The sequence below is a fragment of the Triticum urartu genome, chromosome 6A (assembly GCF_056163025.1).
Source record: "Triticum urartu cultivar PI428250 chromosome 6A, HENAU_Tu73, whole genome shotgun sequence".
Taxonomy (NCBI): domain Eukaryota; kingdom Viridiplantae; phylum Streptophyta; class Magnoliopsida; order Poales; family Poaceae; genus Triticum; species Triticum urartu.
Window position 1 is genome coordinate 22,608,271 of NC_141878.1, and position 17,451 is coordinate 22,625,721.

The 17,451-nt window shown below is 43.1% G+C and overlaps 1 pseudogene; it reads right to left on the reverse strand.

Moving 5' to 3' along the window:
* Window positions 1-8,685: 8,685 nt before the first annotated feature.
* On the reverse strand, window positions 8,686-12,747 carry LOC125516383 (germin-like protein 2-4; annotated as a pseudogene).
* Window positions 12,748-17,451: the final 4,704 nt, after the last annotated feature.

Genomic DNA, 17,451 nt, shown 5'->3' on the forward strand with positions numbered 1-17,451 from the left:
CGGTCAATAAGCAATAGCGGGACCTGGATGCCCATATTGGCTCCTACATATTCTACGAAGATCTTTATCGGTCAGACCGCATAACTACATACGTTGTTCCCTTTGTCATCGGTATGTTACTTGCCCGAGATTCGATCGTCGGTATCCAATACCTAGTTCAATCTCGTTACCGGCAAGTCTCTTTACTCGTTCCGTAATACATCATCTCACAACTAACACATTAGTTGCAATGCTTGCAAAGCTTATGTGATGTGCATTACCAAGAGGGCCCAGAGATACCTCTCCGACATTCGGAGTGACAAATCCTAATCTCGAAATACGCCAACCCAACATGTACCTTTGGAGACACATGTAGAGCTCCTTTATAATCACCCAGTTATGTTGTGACGTTTGGTAGCACACAAAGTGTTCCTCCGGCAAACGGGAGTTGCATAATCTCATAGTCATAGGAACATGTATAAGTCATGAAGAAAGCAATAGCAACATACTAAACGACCGGGTGCTAAGCTAATGGAATGGGTCATGTCAATCAGATCATTCAACTAATGATGTGATCCCATTAATCAAATAACAACTCTTTGTCCATGGTTAGGAAACATAACCATCTTTGATTAACGAGCTAGTCAAGTAGAGGCATACTAGTGACACTCTGTTTGTCTATGTATTCACACATGTATTATGTTTCCGGTTAATACAATTCTAGCATGAATAATAAACATTTATCATGATATAAGGAAATAAATAATAACTTTATTATTGCCTCTAGGGCATATTTCTTCAGTCTCCCACTTGCACTAGAGTCAATAATCTAGATCACATCACCATGTGATTTAACATCAATAGTTCACATCTTTATGTGATTGGTTCACATCTCCATGTGACTAACACCCAAAGGGTTTACTAGATTCAATAATCTAGTTCACATCGCTATGTGATTAAGACCCAAAAAGTGATCATGTTTTGCTTGTGAGAGAAGTTTAGTCAACGGGTCTGCCACATTCAGATCCGCATGTATTTTGCAAATTTCTATGTCAACAATGCTCTGCATGGAGCTACTCTAGCTAATTGCTCCCACTTTCAATATGTATCCAGACTGAGACTTAGAGTCATCTGGATCAGTGTTAAAACTTGCATCGACGTAACCCTTTACGACGAACCTTTTGTCACCTCCGTAATCGAGAAACATATCCTTACTCCAGTAAGGATAATTTTGACCGCTGTCCATTGATCTACTCCTAGATCACTATTGTACTCCCTCTCTTAACACAGTGTATGGTATACAATAGATCTGGTACGCAGCATGTCATACTTTATAGAACCTATGACTGAGGCATAGGGAATGACTTTCATTCTCTTTCTATCTTCTGCCGTGGTCTGGCTTTGAGTCTTACTCAACTTCACACCTTGTAACACAGGCAAGAAACTTTTTCTTTGACTGTTCCATTTTGAACTACTTCAAAATCTTGTCAAGGTATGTACTCATTGAAAAAACTTATCAAGCGTCTTGATCTATCTCTATAGATCTTGATACTCAATATGTAAGCAGCTTCACCGAGGTCTTTCTTTGAAAAACTCCTTTCAAACACTTCTTTATGCTTTGCAGAATAATTCTACATTATTTTTGATCAACAATATGTCATTCACATATACTTATCAGAAATGTTGTAGTGCTCCCACTCACTTTCTTGTAAATACAGGCTTCACCGCAAGTCTGTATAAAACTATATGCTTTGATCAACTTATCAAAGCGTATATTCCAACTCTGAGATGCTTGCACCAGTCCATAAATGGATCGCTGGAGCTTGCATATTTTGTTAGCACCTTTAGGATTGTCAAAACCATCTTGTTGGATCACATACAACTCTTCTTTAATAAATCCATTAAGGAATGCAGTTTTGTTTATCCATTTGCCAGATTTCATAAAATGCGGCAATTGCTAACATGATTCGGACAGACTTAAGCATAGATACGAGTGAGAAACTCTCATCGTAGTCAACACCTTGAACTTGTCGAAAACCTTTTGCGACAATTCTAGCTTTGTAGATAGTAACACTACTATCCGTGTCCGTCTTCCTCTTGAAGATCCATTTATTATCAATGGCTTGCCGATCCTCGGGCAAGTCCACCAAAGTCCACACTTTGTTCTCATACATGGATCTATCTCAGATTTCATGGCCTCAAGCCATTTATCGGAATCTGGGCTCATCATCGCTTCCTCATAGTTCGTAGGTTCGTCATGGTCAAGTAACATGACCTCCAGAATAGGATTACCGTACCACTCTGGTGCGGATCTCACTCTGGTTTACCTACGAGATTCGGTAGTAACTTGATCTGAAGTTACATGATCATCATCATTAGCTTCCTCACTAATTGGTGTAGTAGTCACAGGAACAGATTTCTGTGATGAACTATTTTCCAATAAGGGAGAAGGTACAATTACCTTATCAAGTTTTCTACTTTCCTCCCACTCACTTCTTTCGAGAGAAACTCCTTCTCTAGAAATGATCCATTCTTAGCAACGAATGTCTTGCCTTCGGATCTGTGATAGAAGGTGTACCCAACTGTCTCCTTTGGGTATCCTATGAAGACATATTTCTCCGATTTGAGTTTGAGCTTATCGAGATGAAACTTTTTCACATAAGCATCGCAACTCCAAACTTTAAGAAACGATAGCTTAGGTTTCTTGCCAAACCATAGTTCACACGGTGTCGTCTCAACGGATTTAGATGGTGCCCTATTTAACGTGAATGCAGCTGTCTCTAATGCATAACCCCAAAACGATAGTGGTAGATCGGTAAGAGACATCATAGATCGCACTATATCTAATAAAGTACGGTTATGACATTCGGACACACTATTATACTATGGTGTTCCAGGTGGCGTGAGTAGTCAAACTATTTCACATTGTTTTAATTGAAGGCCAAACTCGTAACTCAAATATTTTACCTCTGCGATCATATCGTAGAAACTTTTATTTTCTTGTCACGATGATTTTCCACTTCACTCTGAAATTCTTTGAACTGTTCAAATGTTTCAGACTTATGTTTCATCAAGTAGATATCCACATATCTTCTCAAATCATCTGTGAAGGTCAGAAAATAATGATACCTGCTGCAAGCCTTAATATTCATCGGACCACATACATCAGTATGTATGATTTCCAACAAATCTGTTGCTTGCTTCATTGTTCCGGAGAACGGCATTTTAGTCATCTTGCCCATAAGGCATGGTTCGCAAGCATCAAGTGATTCATAATCAAGTGATTCCAATAGCCCATCAGCATGGAGTTTCTTCATGCGCTTTACACCAATATGACTTAAATGGCAGTGACACAAATAAGTTGCACTATCATTATTAACTTTGCATCTTTTGGTTTCAATATTATGAATATGTGTATCACTACGATCGAGATCCAACGAACTTGTTTCATTGGGTGTATGACCATCGAAGGTTTTATTCATGTAAACAGAACAACAATTATTCTCTGACTTTTAATGAATAACCGTATTGCAATAAACATGATCAAATCATATTCATGCTCAACGCAAAAACCAAATAACACTTATTTAGGTTCAACACTAATCCCGAAAGTATAGGGGAGTGTGCGATGATGATCATATCAATCTTGGAACTACTTCCAACACACATCGTCACTCCACCCTTAACTAGTCTCTGTTTATTCTGCAACTCCTGTTTCGAGTTACTACTCTTAGCAACTGATCTAGTATCAAATACTGAGGGGTTTCTATAAACACTAGTGAAGTACACATCAATAACATGTATATCAAATATACTTTTGTTCACTTTGCCATCCTTCTTATCCGCCAAATACTTGGGGCAGTTCTGCTTTCAGTGACCAGTCCCTTTGCAGTAGAAGCACTTAGTCTCAGGCTTAGGACCAGACTTGGGCTTCTTTACATGAGCAGCAACTTGCTTGCTGTTCTTCTTGAAGTTCCCCTTCTTCCCTTTGCCCTTTTCTTGAAACTAGTGGTCTTGTCAACCATCAACACTTGATGTTTTTCTTGATTTCTACCTTCATTGATTTCAGCATTACGAAGAGCTTGGGAATCGTTTCCGTTATCCCTTGCATATCATAGTTCATCACGAAGTTCTACTAACTTGGTGATGGTGACTAGAGAATTCTGTCAATCACTATTTTATCTGGAAGATTAACTCCCACTTGATTCAAATGATTGTAGTACCCAGACAATCTGAGCACATGCTCACTAGTTGAGCGATTCTCCTCCATCTTTTAGCTATAGAACTTGTTGGAGACTTCATATCTCTCAACTCGGGTATTTGTTTGAAATATTAACTTCAACTCCTGGAACATCTCATATGGTCCATGACGTTCAAAACATCTTTGAAGTCCCGATTCTAAGCTGTTAAGCATGGTGCATTAAACTATCAAGTAGTCATCATATTGAGCTAGCCAAACGTTCACAACGTCTGCATCTGCTCCTGCAATAGGTCTGTCACCTAGCGGTGCATCAAGGACATAATTCTTCTGTGCAGCAATGAGGATAAACCTCAGATCACAGATCCAATCCGCATCATTGCTACTAACATCTTTCAACACAATTTTCTCTAGGAACATATCAAAATAAACACAGGGAAGCAACAACGCGAGCTATTGATCTACAACATGATTTGCAAAATACTACCAGGACTAAGTTCATGATAAATTTAAGTTCAATTAATCATATTACTTAAGAACTCCCACTTAGATAGACATCCCTCTAATCCTCTAAGTGATCACGTGATCCAAATCAACTAAACCATAACCGATCATCACGTGAAATGGATTAGTTTTCAATGGTGAACATCATTATGTTGATCATATCTACTATATGATTCACGCTCGACCTTTCGGTCTCCGTGTTCCGAGGCCATATCTGCATATGCTAGGCTCGTCAAGTTTAACCTGAGTATTCTGCGTGTGCAAAACTGGCTTGCACCCGTTGTAGATGGACGTAGAGCTTATCACACCCGATCATCACGTGGTGTCTGGGCACGACGAACTTTGGCAACGGTGCATACTCAGGGAGAACACTTCTTGATAATTTAGTGAGAGATCATCTTATAATGCTACCGTCAATCAAAGCAAGATAAGATGCATAAAAGATAAACATCACATGCAATCAATATAAGTGATATGATATGGCCATCATCATCTTGTGCTTGTGATCTCCATCTCCGAAGCACCGCCATGATCACCATCGTCACCGGCGCGACACCTTGATCTCCATCGTAGCATCGTTGTCGTCTCGCCAATCTTATGCTTCTACGACTATCGCTACCGCTTAGTGATAAAGTAAAGCATTACAGGGCGATTGCATTGCATACAATAAAGCGACAACCATATGGCTCCTGCCAGTTGCCGATAACTCAGTTACAAAACATGATCATCTCATACAATAAAATTTAGCATCATGTCTTGACCATATCACATCACAACATGCCCTGCAAAAACAAGTTAGACGTCCTCTACTTTGTTTGTTGCAAGTTTTACGTGGCTGCTACGGGCTTAAGCAAGAACCAATCTTACCTATGCATCAAAACCACAACGATAGTTTGTCAAGATGATGCTGTTTTAACGTTCGCAAGGACCGGGCGTAGCCACACTCGGTTCAACTAAAGTTGGAGAAACTGACACCCGCCAGCCACCTATGTGCAAAGCACGGCGGTAGAACCAGTCTCGCGTAAGCGTACGCGTAATGTCGGTCCAGGCCGCTTCATCCAACAATACCGCCGAACCAAAGTATGACATGCTGGCAGGCAGTATGACTTATATCGCCCACAACTCACTTGTGTTCTACTCGTGCATATAACATCAAACCATAAAACCTAGGCTCGGATGCCACTGTTGGGGAACGTAGTAATTTCAAAAAAAAAATCCTACGCACACGCAAGATCATGGTGATGCATAGCAACGAGAGGGGAGAGTGTTGTCTACGTACCCTCGTAGACCGAAGCGGAAGCGTTGACGCAACGTAGAGGAAGTAGCCGTACGTCTTCCCGGTCCAACCGATCCAAGCACCGTTACTCCGGCACCTCCGAGTTCTTGACACACGTACAGCTCGATGACGCACCCCGGGCTCCGATCCAGCAAAGCTTCGGGGAGGAGTTTCGTCAGCACGACGGCGTGGTGACGATCTTGATGTTTAACCGTCGCAGGGCTTCGCCTAAGCACCGCTACAATATGATCGAGGTGTAATATCGTGGAGGGGGGCACCGCACACGGCTAAGGAACGATCACAAAGATCAACTTGTGTGTTCTAGGGTGCCCCCCTGCCCCCGTATATAAAGGAGCCAAGGGGAGGGGGCGGCCGGCCAAGGAGGGGCGCGCCAGGGGGGAGTCCCACTCCCACCGGGAGTAGGACTCCCTTCTTTCCTAGTTGGAGAAGGAGAAGGGGGGAAAGAGGAGGAAGAGGGGAAGGAAAGGGGGGGGGGCTTCCCTTTTCCTATTCGGACTAGGAAGGGGAGGGGCGCGCGGCCACCTCCTGCCTCCTTCTCTCTTCTCCTTCAAGGCCCATGTAGGCCCAATAACCACCGGGGGGTTCCGGTAACCCCCCGGTACTCCGGTAAAATGTCGATTTCACCCGGAACGATTCCGATGTCCAAATATAGGCTTCCAATATATCGATCTTTATGTCTCGACCATTTCGAGACTCCTCATCATGTCCGTGATCACATCCGGGATTCCGAACAACCTTCGGTACATCAAAATACATAAACTCATAATGAAACTATCATCGTAACTTTAAGCGTGCGGACCCTACAGTTCGAGAACAATGTAGACATGACCGAGACACGTCTCCGGTCAATAACCAATAGCGGGACCTGGATGCCCATATTGGCTCCTACATATTGTACGAAGATCTTTATCGGTCAGACCGCATAACTACATACGTTGTTCCCTTTGTCATCGGTATGTTACTTGCCCGAGATTCGATCGTCGGTATCCAATACCTAGTTCAATCTCGTTACCGGCAAGTCTCTTTACTCGTTCCGTAATACATCATCTCACAACTAACACATTAGTTGCAATGCTTGTAAGGCTTATGTGATGTGCATTACCGAGAGGGCCCAGAGATACCTCTCCGACATTCGGAGTGACAAATCCTAATCTCGAAATACGCCAACCCAACATGTACCTTTGGAGACACCTATAGAGCTCCTTTATAATCACCCAGTTACGTTGTGACGTTTGGTAGCACACAAAGTGTTCCTCCGGCAAACGGGAGTTGCATAATCTCATAGTCATAGGAACATGTATAAGTCATGAAGAAAGCAATAGCAACATACTAAACGATCGGGTGCTAAGCTAATGGAATGGGTCATGTCAATCAGATCATTCAACTAATGATGTGATCCCGTTAATCAAATAACAACTCTTTGTCCATGGTTAGGAAACATAACCATCTTTGATTAACGAGCTAGTCAAGTAGAGGCATACTAGTGACACTCTGTTTGTCTATGTATTCACACATGTATTATGTTTCCGGTTAATACAATTCTAGCATGAATAATAAACATTTATCATGATATAAGGAAATAAATAATAACTTTATTATTGCCTCTAGGGCATATTTCCTTCAATAGCATGACTCTGTCAAATGTCACCTCTGATGGCTTTAGAGTCTGATCAAATTCGTTAAGCAAAACAGCATGTTTCCCTACTGTCCACGACCCCCCATCTTTAACTCTTTCTTTGTCTGATTGGGAAGCAAATTCTACAATGAAAGTGTTGTCTGCTACTGGTTTTGCAGTCAATCCCTTTGGATTACCCCATGCTGGCCTTAAAGCAGACATGATTGTTTGAATATGCAAAATATTGGAGGATAATACCTTGCCAATGAGTGCCCATTTCAGGCTTACCAAGTCTTCTTCATTTTCATCTTCCAATATGACAGCCTCTGCTTCTTCAGAAGTGACATTGAGGCGCTTCAGCAGCTCTGCCATGTCCTCTTCCACAGCCGCCCCATCTACAGGGCATCTCTTCTCCTTCTCCTTCAGATCCGCCAACACCACTGTCTGGTCCGCACTTGCTTCGTTCCCCTTTGCAGCCTCCATGCCGCCGCTTCCGGATCCCACCATCTGTGCTTCCCCAAAATCAAGCACCGACGCACAGCCAAGGGCGGGTGGCAAAACCGATTTTTGCCCCTTTGTCAACCCGAACCGCAGCCAGTGAATGAAATCAGGGAGCGGAGTAGTTGGATTCGGGATTGGAAAAGCGGATCTTGCACGGGAGACACACTAGGGTGGAGATTTGATTTGGTCAACTCCACCAGATGGAGCCTAGCCCTAAGTGCGTCTGTCGCCAGAGGAGACGAGAGAGTTCTTACGACCCTCCATCCTCTCAAGACTCAAGGGAAGACACGGATGAAGTGAGTGTTAGCTAGAGTGACATGAACATTAATTATTTGTTTGGTGTCATATATATACTCGCTTCAAGATTTGTCTACTCATTTATACTATGCCTTATACACTTTCTCGCATCATTACACGGATCAGCCTTGCCAACCACCACTATAAATCCACAAGTATATTAATCAAATGGAAAAGAAATAAGTATTGCCCATACTCCCAACCAACAAGTCTACACCTGTCAACTAATCATGCACATGCGGCCACGGCCGGCCGCCATGGCCGACCAGCAAGGAACGAAGTACAAGTAGTAAACTAGTCCTCCAGCTCGGCCTTGTTGGGCACGCCGAACCTCTTCTCGATCCACCGAAGTTCTTCCACGGTGAGGCCGAAGGCCCTTCTGAGGATGGCGTCCCTGATCCTGGAGCCGAAGACGGTGGCGGGGATGCGCACGATCCTGGGGTTCTCGCTGTTGAAGGTGCCGTAGACGGTGGCGGGCTGGTCGCCGACGTTGAGCTGGAAGGGCACCATGCCGCTGGGGAACACCATGACCTCCCCCTCCATGAGGAACTTGGCGAAGAGGCGGCCCCCCGTGTCGACGAAGCCGGCGTAGACGCGGCCGGCGAGGACGAGCGCCGTCTCGGTGGCGCGCGGGTGGTAGTGGGCGGGTTGACGCCGCCGACCGCAGAGAGGTCGGCGTGGGCGAAGGACATGCCGAGGGTGTGCAGGCCCGGGAACTGCGCCGGCGTGACGGACACCCCCGTGAAATGCACATATCCATAATCCTTAGATCTTCCCTACGAAACAGACGGGTTAGCACCATGATGTTCATATGAGGACTTTGATCCTTTTGAGGAATATGATCCATGTGAGGAGTTTGGTCCGTATGAGGACTTGGATCCATATGAAGAATTTGGTCCATATGAAGAATTTGATCTGGCGTTCCTATTCTTCACAGGTGGCATCATGATGACATTCACCTGAAGATTTTCAAGACATCTTTTGGGAACCCAGATTTTCTTCATAGGAGGACCGTTCCTGCAGTTAGTGCCAACATATCTAGCAAATACTTCACCATTCTGATTTTTGAACAGTTTATAGTTGGAGTCAAATGACTCATCATCAGAACCAGGAGATTCACATGCAAATCCAGATAAGTTAGATGGATCAACTGGAGGTCCCTTTGCAGCAACCCATGTAGTTTTGGGGTACTGCTCAGGCTTCCAATATGTACCATCAGCATTGAGTTTCCTCTCAAAGGCAATACCCTCTTTCCTAGGGTTCCTATTGAGGATCTGCTTTTTAAGCACATCACAAAGAGTCTGATGCCCTTTGAGGCTTTTGTACATGCCTGTCATGTACAATTCCTTCAGCCCTGCAGCATCAGTGATACTAGCAGTGTCCTCAGATGAGGAATTAGTGATAGCAGAGGCATGTGAAGAATTTGAAACATTAGCAGCATTTGAACATTCAAGTGAAGAATTAGCAGATTCACGTTCTATGCTTTCAAACAAGAAGGATCAAATTCTTCTTGAGAAGCGTTGATTTATTGAGCAAGTAATGAATCGCGCTCCTTCTGAAGATCTTCATAACTCACTCTTAGCTTCTCAAGGTCTTGCTTTCTTTGAAGAAATTCATAAGAAAGCTTCTCATGATCATATAAGAGAGTGTTATGATGATCTTGAAGGGTGTCATACTTAGTATGAAGTCTCTGAAGACTTTCAGCCAAAGCTTTTGACTGATCCATTTCTTCACCCAACATATCATCGCTCTTATTTAGCATGTAATGAACTTTTTCCAAAGTTCTTTGTTGTTTAGTGGCAAGGGAAGCAAGTTTGACATAGCTGGGTCCAAATTCATCACCAGATTCATCATCACTAGACTCGGATAGGTAGCATTCAGTTACCTCAGCATCTTTTGCCATAAGGCATGATGTAGAAGATGATGATTCTGGTTTGAATGTCATCGCTTTGAGAGATTCCTTGAAGTCCTCAAACCAAGGATCATGGCACGTTCGATGACCTTCATAGACCTCAGAGAGATGGTCCCAGATAAGCTTCGCATGATCGAGATGCATGATATTCCTGAACTGATTTTGAGACAGATAGGAGCAGATGACGTCCTTCGCCGTGAGGTTGAGAAGAGTGTACTTGCGAATGTCATCTGCTTCCGCCATCTTGCAGTCAGACCAATCTCAGTGACGGTCCACAGCTCGCTGTTCATCGCCATGAGGCGCTTCTTCATCATGGCCTTCCACTTGGGATACTCATGACCGTCAAAGATGGGGGATGTCACTTTCTTCATATCTGCGGTCGACATAACTAAAACTCCAGGCGGTTAAACCAAAATCACACAGAACAAGGGAGTACCTTGCTCTGATACCAATTGAAAGTGCGTTATATCGACTAGAGGGGGGTGAATAGGCGATTTTTATGGAATTCTTCACTGAGGAATTTGCCGGTGAGGAAATTCCTTAGCGAAGAACTACTAGCAACGGAATAAATACTCAAAAGTAAACATAACAGAATGCAAGCATAGTCATCATGATGAAATGAAGACAGGCATAGAGTACAGGAAGCGTAAGCACAGGATAACACAGGATGAAGACAAACAGACTGAATAAATTAAACTAAGGAAATTGAGAAAGTCTTCAGTCAAAATCTTCAAACACAGATATGAACAAACACACAACACAGTTAAGAGGAAATGAAAGAGTTGAGGGAATAGAACCAGTAAGCTTGGTGAAGACAATGATTTGGTAGACCAGTTCCAACTGATGTCTCAGTTGTAAATCTGGTTGGAGCGGCTGAGTATTTAAACTCGAGGACACACAGTCCCGGACACCCAGTCCTGAACACGCAGCTCAGGACACCCAGTCCTCACTGTATTCTCCTTGAACTAAGGTCACACAAACCTTGTCCAATCACTCGTGGTAAGTCTTTAGGTGACTTCCAAACCTTCACAAACTTGGTCACTCGGCGATCCACAATTCCTCTTGGATGCTCTAGACCATAACACCTAACCGTCTGGAAGAAGCACAGTCTTCAAAGGTAACAAGCGTCGGATCCACGCAGGATCAATCTCTTTAGTGATGCGCAATCACTTGGGCTTTGTAGGTGTTTGGGTTTGGGTTTTTCCTCACTTGATGATTTTCGCTCAAAGTCCTCGGAGGATGGGTTGCTCTTAAATGACAAGTGTCAGTTTCTCTCGGAGCAGCCAACCAGCTAGTGGTTGTAGGGGGCGGCTATTTATAGCCTAGGGAGCAGCCCAACATGATAAGACATAAATGCCCTTCAATGATATGATCGTTAGGTGGATAGATATTTTGGGACAGCTGGCGCATAGCACAGCAACAGTCGGAATTTTGAGTAGCAAAATCCTCAGGGCTATCATGTTCCTCACTGTGTAGGCAATTCGCACTCGCGAATTCCTAACTCCTCAGTCAGAAAAAATTCCTCAGAGACCAGAAGAACTTCGTCTCTGTCACTGAAGAATATGACTGGACTGTATGAGATTTCCAATGGCTTCACTCGAAGGGATTGGTAGGTGTAGGATTTTGAGCTGAGCATCACATGGAAATTTTTTCTTAGTATTTCCTCGACCCCCTTTAACAGTACGGTGTTTCCTATGACTCAAGAAAGAGAAAATGATACTACGAAAACAAAAGTCTTCACGCTTCATGTTCCTCGAATGAATACCAAGTCTTCAAGGTCACACCAATTTCTTCACTTTCAAAGTCTTCAGAAAGTCTTCAGAAATACAAAGTCTTCAGTCGAAGAACTTCATTTTTAGGGGTCAATTTTCTCTGTAAATATTAAAATCCTCATAGAATTATAGACCTATGTACACTCACAAACGCATTAGTCCCTTAACCTATAAGTCTTCAATACACCATAATCACTAAGGGGCACTAGATGCACTTACAACAAATGTGAACAACATCATTAGAATTGTTCCGCCTCCCGTTCATTGCTCTTGTAATAATGAACCAGTTAAGAAATCTGTCAAACTCTAAACTTGCCTTTGAAAGCTCAACTGACACAACATTCATTTTGATGAAGATGTAAAATCATCAATCATCATATAGCATGATCACACAATTGAACAACAAAAAAGCCTACCATAAAAGTCTCAGATTAAAAAACTTCCCTGTCACACATAAATACCTTTATTATGTTCGGGTTTGGCACCTGAGGTAGTGCGAGGGTTGTCGCACTGGTTTGGCATGGCAGACGATATTGCTGGGTGAGGCATGGGATGCCGAATATCCTGCACGTTCCGAAGGTAGTGGTCGTGCGAGGCGGCGCTGGGGTTGGCGCTCAGGTTCAGGTTTGTGTTTAGGTTCAGAGTATGGATGGAGTTGCCTGAGCTGGCCATGGGAGATTGGCGATCCTGCAGGCGGCTCAAGGCGGCTCCGAGGCTAACACTCAGGTTCAGATTTCGCATGTAGGAGTTGACTAAGCAGGGTATGAGGTATCAGAGATCCTGCGGGTAGTGAAGGTAGCGATCACCCAAGGCGACGCTACGATTTGCATTTAGGTTTGGAATGAGGAAGTAGATGGCTGGGCGGGTACATGATGGCATTTTGCAATAACTTAATATGTTGGAAGCTTATAAAGGGTTGGTATTTATAGGCCGCTTGGTCCCATGAGGGAGTCCTCATGTTTTTGGTTTGTGTTGTTAACACATTTTTGATTTTTTTTGAAAATTTTAATAATTTAGAAAAAAATCATGGTTTTCTTAAAAAATTGGGAATGGAGAAAGTTCATGAATTTGTAAAAATATCACCAAATTCAAAAATAAGTTCATGAAATTTGGGAAATGTTCATGAATTTGTTAAAAAATTTCAAAGTTTCAATAGGTTTCAAATTTGAATTTTTTTCATGCATTTGATAAATAAAATAAAGAAAAATAAAAAGGCAAACAACAAGAAAAAAGTGAAAATGACAAAGTAAAAGAAAAGAAAAGAAACCAGAGAAAACCAAACAAAATCATGCTAGAAGACCAATAGGAATACCTCAAAGAAAAACCCGTGAATCCTTCGTGTGAAGATTTGCAAATACTGGTGAAAAGGGTCTCTTGCTTGACGCTTCACCGTAGTGGGCCGATTGAATTTGCTTCTTTGTTTGTTTTGACACAACTTCTTCTCCGTCCGTCTATTTTTTCTGACGGTCGTTCTTTCTTTTCCTATTTGAAAATATTTCAAATGCAAATGTATTTGAAACTAATTTACTTGTGTTTCAATCAAATGTTTAGTGTGCATTTAGGAAAATATTCATGCTGTGTAAAAAATGTGTTCACACAATTTAAAAAATGTCTATATAACATTCAAAAACATGTTTATGACCTTTAGAAAATAATCACATATTGCAAACATATATTCACATTTTCTAAAAAAAAACTGTACAATGCAAAAAACAGATTCACATAATTTTAAAAACATTTGGTACCATTCACAAATGCCCTAGATATTTTTTTTAAAATTCTAAAAAACAAATGTTTTGCACGTTTATAAAAACTACCTATGGCATTTCTGAAAACTGTTTAACATGTATAAAAAAATGTTCAACATGTACTCCAAAAATGTTCAAGGTGTATTTGAAAAAACCTTTTGCATTTATTAGAAAAACATTCATCATGTATTTGTGAAATATTCAGCGTGTATCGAAAAGTGGTCGCCGTGTATAAGAACAATGTACAACATGTATTAAAAAATTCAACATTATTTGAAAATGGAAAGAAAATCAAATAAAAAAGAAAAAAATGAAAAGCAATACGGGAAACAAACAAAAATAAAAGAAGAACAAAATACGCGTGGAAGCTTATAAAACCGGTCAGAACCTGTCACTTTTGAAAATCGATCTGGGAAAGCTACATTGGGCTGCTCCTTGGGGATAACGCTAGAGATGAGATGGTAGCTCGTCCCAGGATAGGCGACACATAGCCCTTACACATGTACACCCACCAAGCTTCTTCAATAGGAGTGCTTAACACAACTGGGAACAACTACAATAGAATCGATGCTTCAGTTGAAAAAGCAGAATAATTCTTCTTGGGCTATCGGATCGAACATGAATGGCCCAGATTCTACTGGAGGGATGTGTACGCTCTTCTTTGCAGAAAGGTACCTCATTTCTTGTTATTTTTCTTACGACCTGCTTCTCACAAGAGCAGCGGCTCCAGCCGTTGGGCTGCCACGGCGGATCTCCCCGTAGCAAAAATAAAATAAAATCAAGTACCATAACATCATTCTCATTGGAGTATTGATAACATTTCGCGAAAACTCAATGTGTTGGAAGGATATAAAGGGTTGGTATTTATGAGACATTTAGTCTAATGAAGGAGTTATCATGTTTCTGGTTTGTGTTGTTCACAATTTTTTGAGAAGCTCACAAAATTTTGGTACGTTCACAAATATTGAAGAAGTTCACAAAAGTCTGAAAAAGATCATGGATTTAAAAAAATTCATGAATTGAAAAAACTTCACAAATTTTAAAAAACATCACAAAATTCAAAAGAACTTCATGTATTTTAAAAAGTTCATGAAATTTGGGAAAAGTTTTCGAAGTTGGAAAAAGTTTCCAAACGAACCCGCCCACTTTTTAGGCCAGGGCTTTAACCTTGCCATGGTAGGCTATTGGGAGATCAACTATGCGTACCCATATTTCAAATTTGTAGAGCTCAATGGATGATGGCTTTGATTATCCATCATAGGGAGCGATGATCACCGGATTGCGTCTGAAGTGCCACGGGCCACCCTGAGTAACCCTCTCCCAATCTCCAAGGCAGTTGAATTGCATCATGAACAGGTTTTCTTCCAAAGTTTTAATCTTAACCTTCCTTGCTAGATCCCAAGCAGTTCGCATATTGCGAAAAAACCAGTAGGTGCTAAAGCCTTTGTCCATGTGAACACAAACCAAGATCATCGAGCGGATATCCTCCACCACCGGGGCGTCAGTCTCCTCGAAGACCTCATCGTCGAGGTCGTCCTCCTATAAGGCGAGCTCCTTCAGGAGATCCTAAACCTTGATCTTCCCCTTAGATCCTGATCCCGAGGCATCCTCGCGACGAGCCATGGTCGCACTCGAAACAACGGATCAATCTCTTGGCGGACCAAGAGAAGACCTAGAAACCCTAACCCCTCCCTGAACTCACGCCCTTACCAAGGCCGGGCGGCCGTCCAGGACGGCCCCAGCCCGAGCGGGGGGAATCGAAATCCGGGGAGGAAGAGGGACAGATGATCTCAACGTTGCCGGTGGCAACGAGAGGAATAAACCCTAACGAGAGGGAACGACAAGCGTATTCACACCATTTTGAAATTGTCCATAACATACGAAAACATGTTCATGATATTTACAAAATGATTAGGCATTCCAAAAATATGCCTGTAACATTTTTTTCAAATGTTTCTACAATGTAAAAAAATATTTACATGACGTAAAAGACAATTATGTTTAACATGTATTAAAAAATTGTTCAATGGGTACTCCAAAGACGTTCAAGGTGTATCTGAAAATCTTTTGCATAAATTAGAAAATGTTCATCAGGTATTTGAGAAATATTCAGCACACATATAAAAAGTGGTCCCATTGTATAGAAAAATGTGTAGAGTATATTAAAAAGTCAACATTATTTGAAAAAGGGATTGAAAAAAATAAAAAAGAACAAAAAAATGAAAAGAAATACATGAAACAAACAAAAATGAAAGAAGAACAAAAAACATCATGGAAGCTTCTAAAACCGGTCCAAAGTTGCCACTTTCGAAAACCGATCGAGAAAAGCTACATTGGACCGTCCCGTTAGGGGCAACGCGCAACGCTAGAGATGAGACGGTAGCTCGTCTTGCAATAAATGAGACATAGCCCTTGCCTGTGTACCCCCACCAAGCTTCTTCAATACAAGTACTTCACACAACTGAGAATGACCATAATAGAATCGATGGTTCAGGGGTAAAAAAATAGAAAAATTCTTCCTGGGCTATCAAATCGAACATCAATGCCCCAGATTCTAGCGGATGGATGTGTGCGCTCTTCTTTGCAGAAAGGTACCTCGAGACCTATCAATTTTCTTATGATTTACTCCGAACGCGAGAGGCGGCTCAGGCCCAAAAAATCCCAAACGCGAGTGGCGTAACATTCCTCCGCCTGTATCGCTGCCGACGGCGGCTGTGGTCTAAATGTCATGCCTAGCTAGACGACCACGGCTACTGGAGGTCGCGTTCCATCTACGTCCCCATGGTTCCTGGTCATCTCCTCTTCGGCAATCGGACTGCCACGACAGATCTTCCCAATAGCTGCGCCACAATGCTGCCTGAACAAGCTCTCTGGGGTACTGTTCTCCGATGTCCTACCCTACTCTGACATTCACCACATGTGGCTCCACTGTTGGGGATCGTAGCAGAAATTTAAAATTTTCTACGCATCACCAAGATCAATCTATGGAGTAATCTAGCAACGAGGGGAAGGAGAGTTTATCAACATACCCTTGTAGATCGCTAAGCGGAAGCGTTGCAAGAACGCAGATGAAGGAGTCGTACTCGTAGCGATTCAGATAGCGGTTGATTCCGATCTAAGCGCCGAATCACGACGCCTCCGCGTTCAACACACGTGCAGCCCGGTGACGTCTCCTACGCCTTGATCCAGCAAGGGGAGAAGGAGAGGTTGGGGAAGACTCCATCCAGCAGCAGCACGACGGCATGTGGTGAAGGAGGAGCGTGGCAACCCTGCAGGGCTTCGCCAAGCACCACGGGAGAAGAGGAGAACTTGGGAGAGGGGGAGGGCTGCGCCAAAACTTGGGTGCGGCTGCCCTCCCACCCCCCACATATATATAGGGGCAAGGGAGAGGGGGGCCGGCCCCCTCAGATCCAATCTGAGGAGGGGGCGGCCGCCAGGGGGGTTGCCTTGCCCCCCAAGGCAAGGGGGCGCCCCCCCTTTAGGGTTCCCCCAAATCCTAGGCGCATGGGCCCTAGGGGGGAGGCGCCCAGCCCACTAAGGGGCTGGTCCCTCTCCACACACAGCCCATAGGGCCCTCCGGGGCAGGTGGACCCCCGGAACCCCTCCAGTGGCCCCGGTACAATACCGG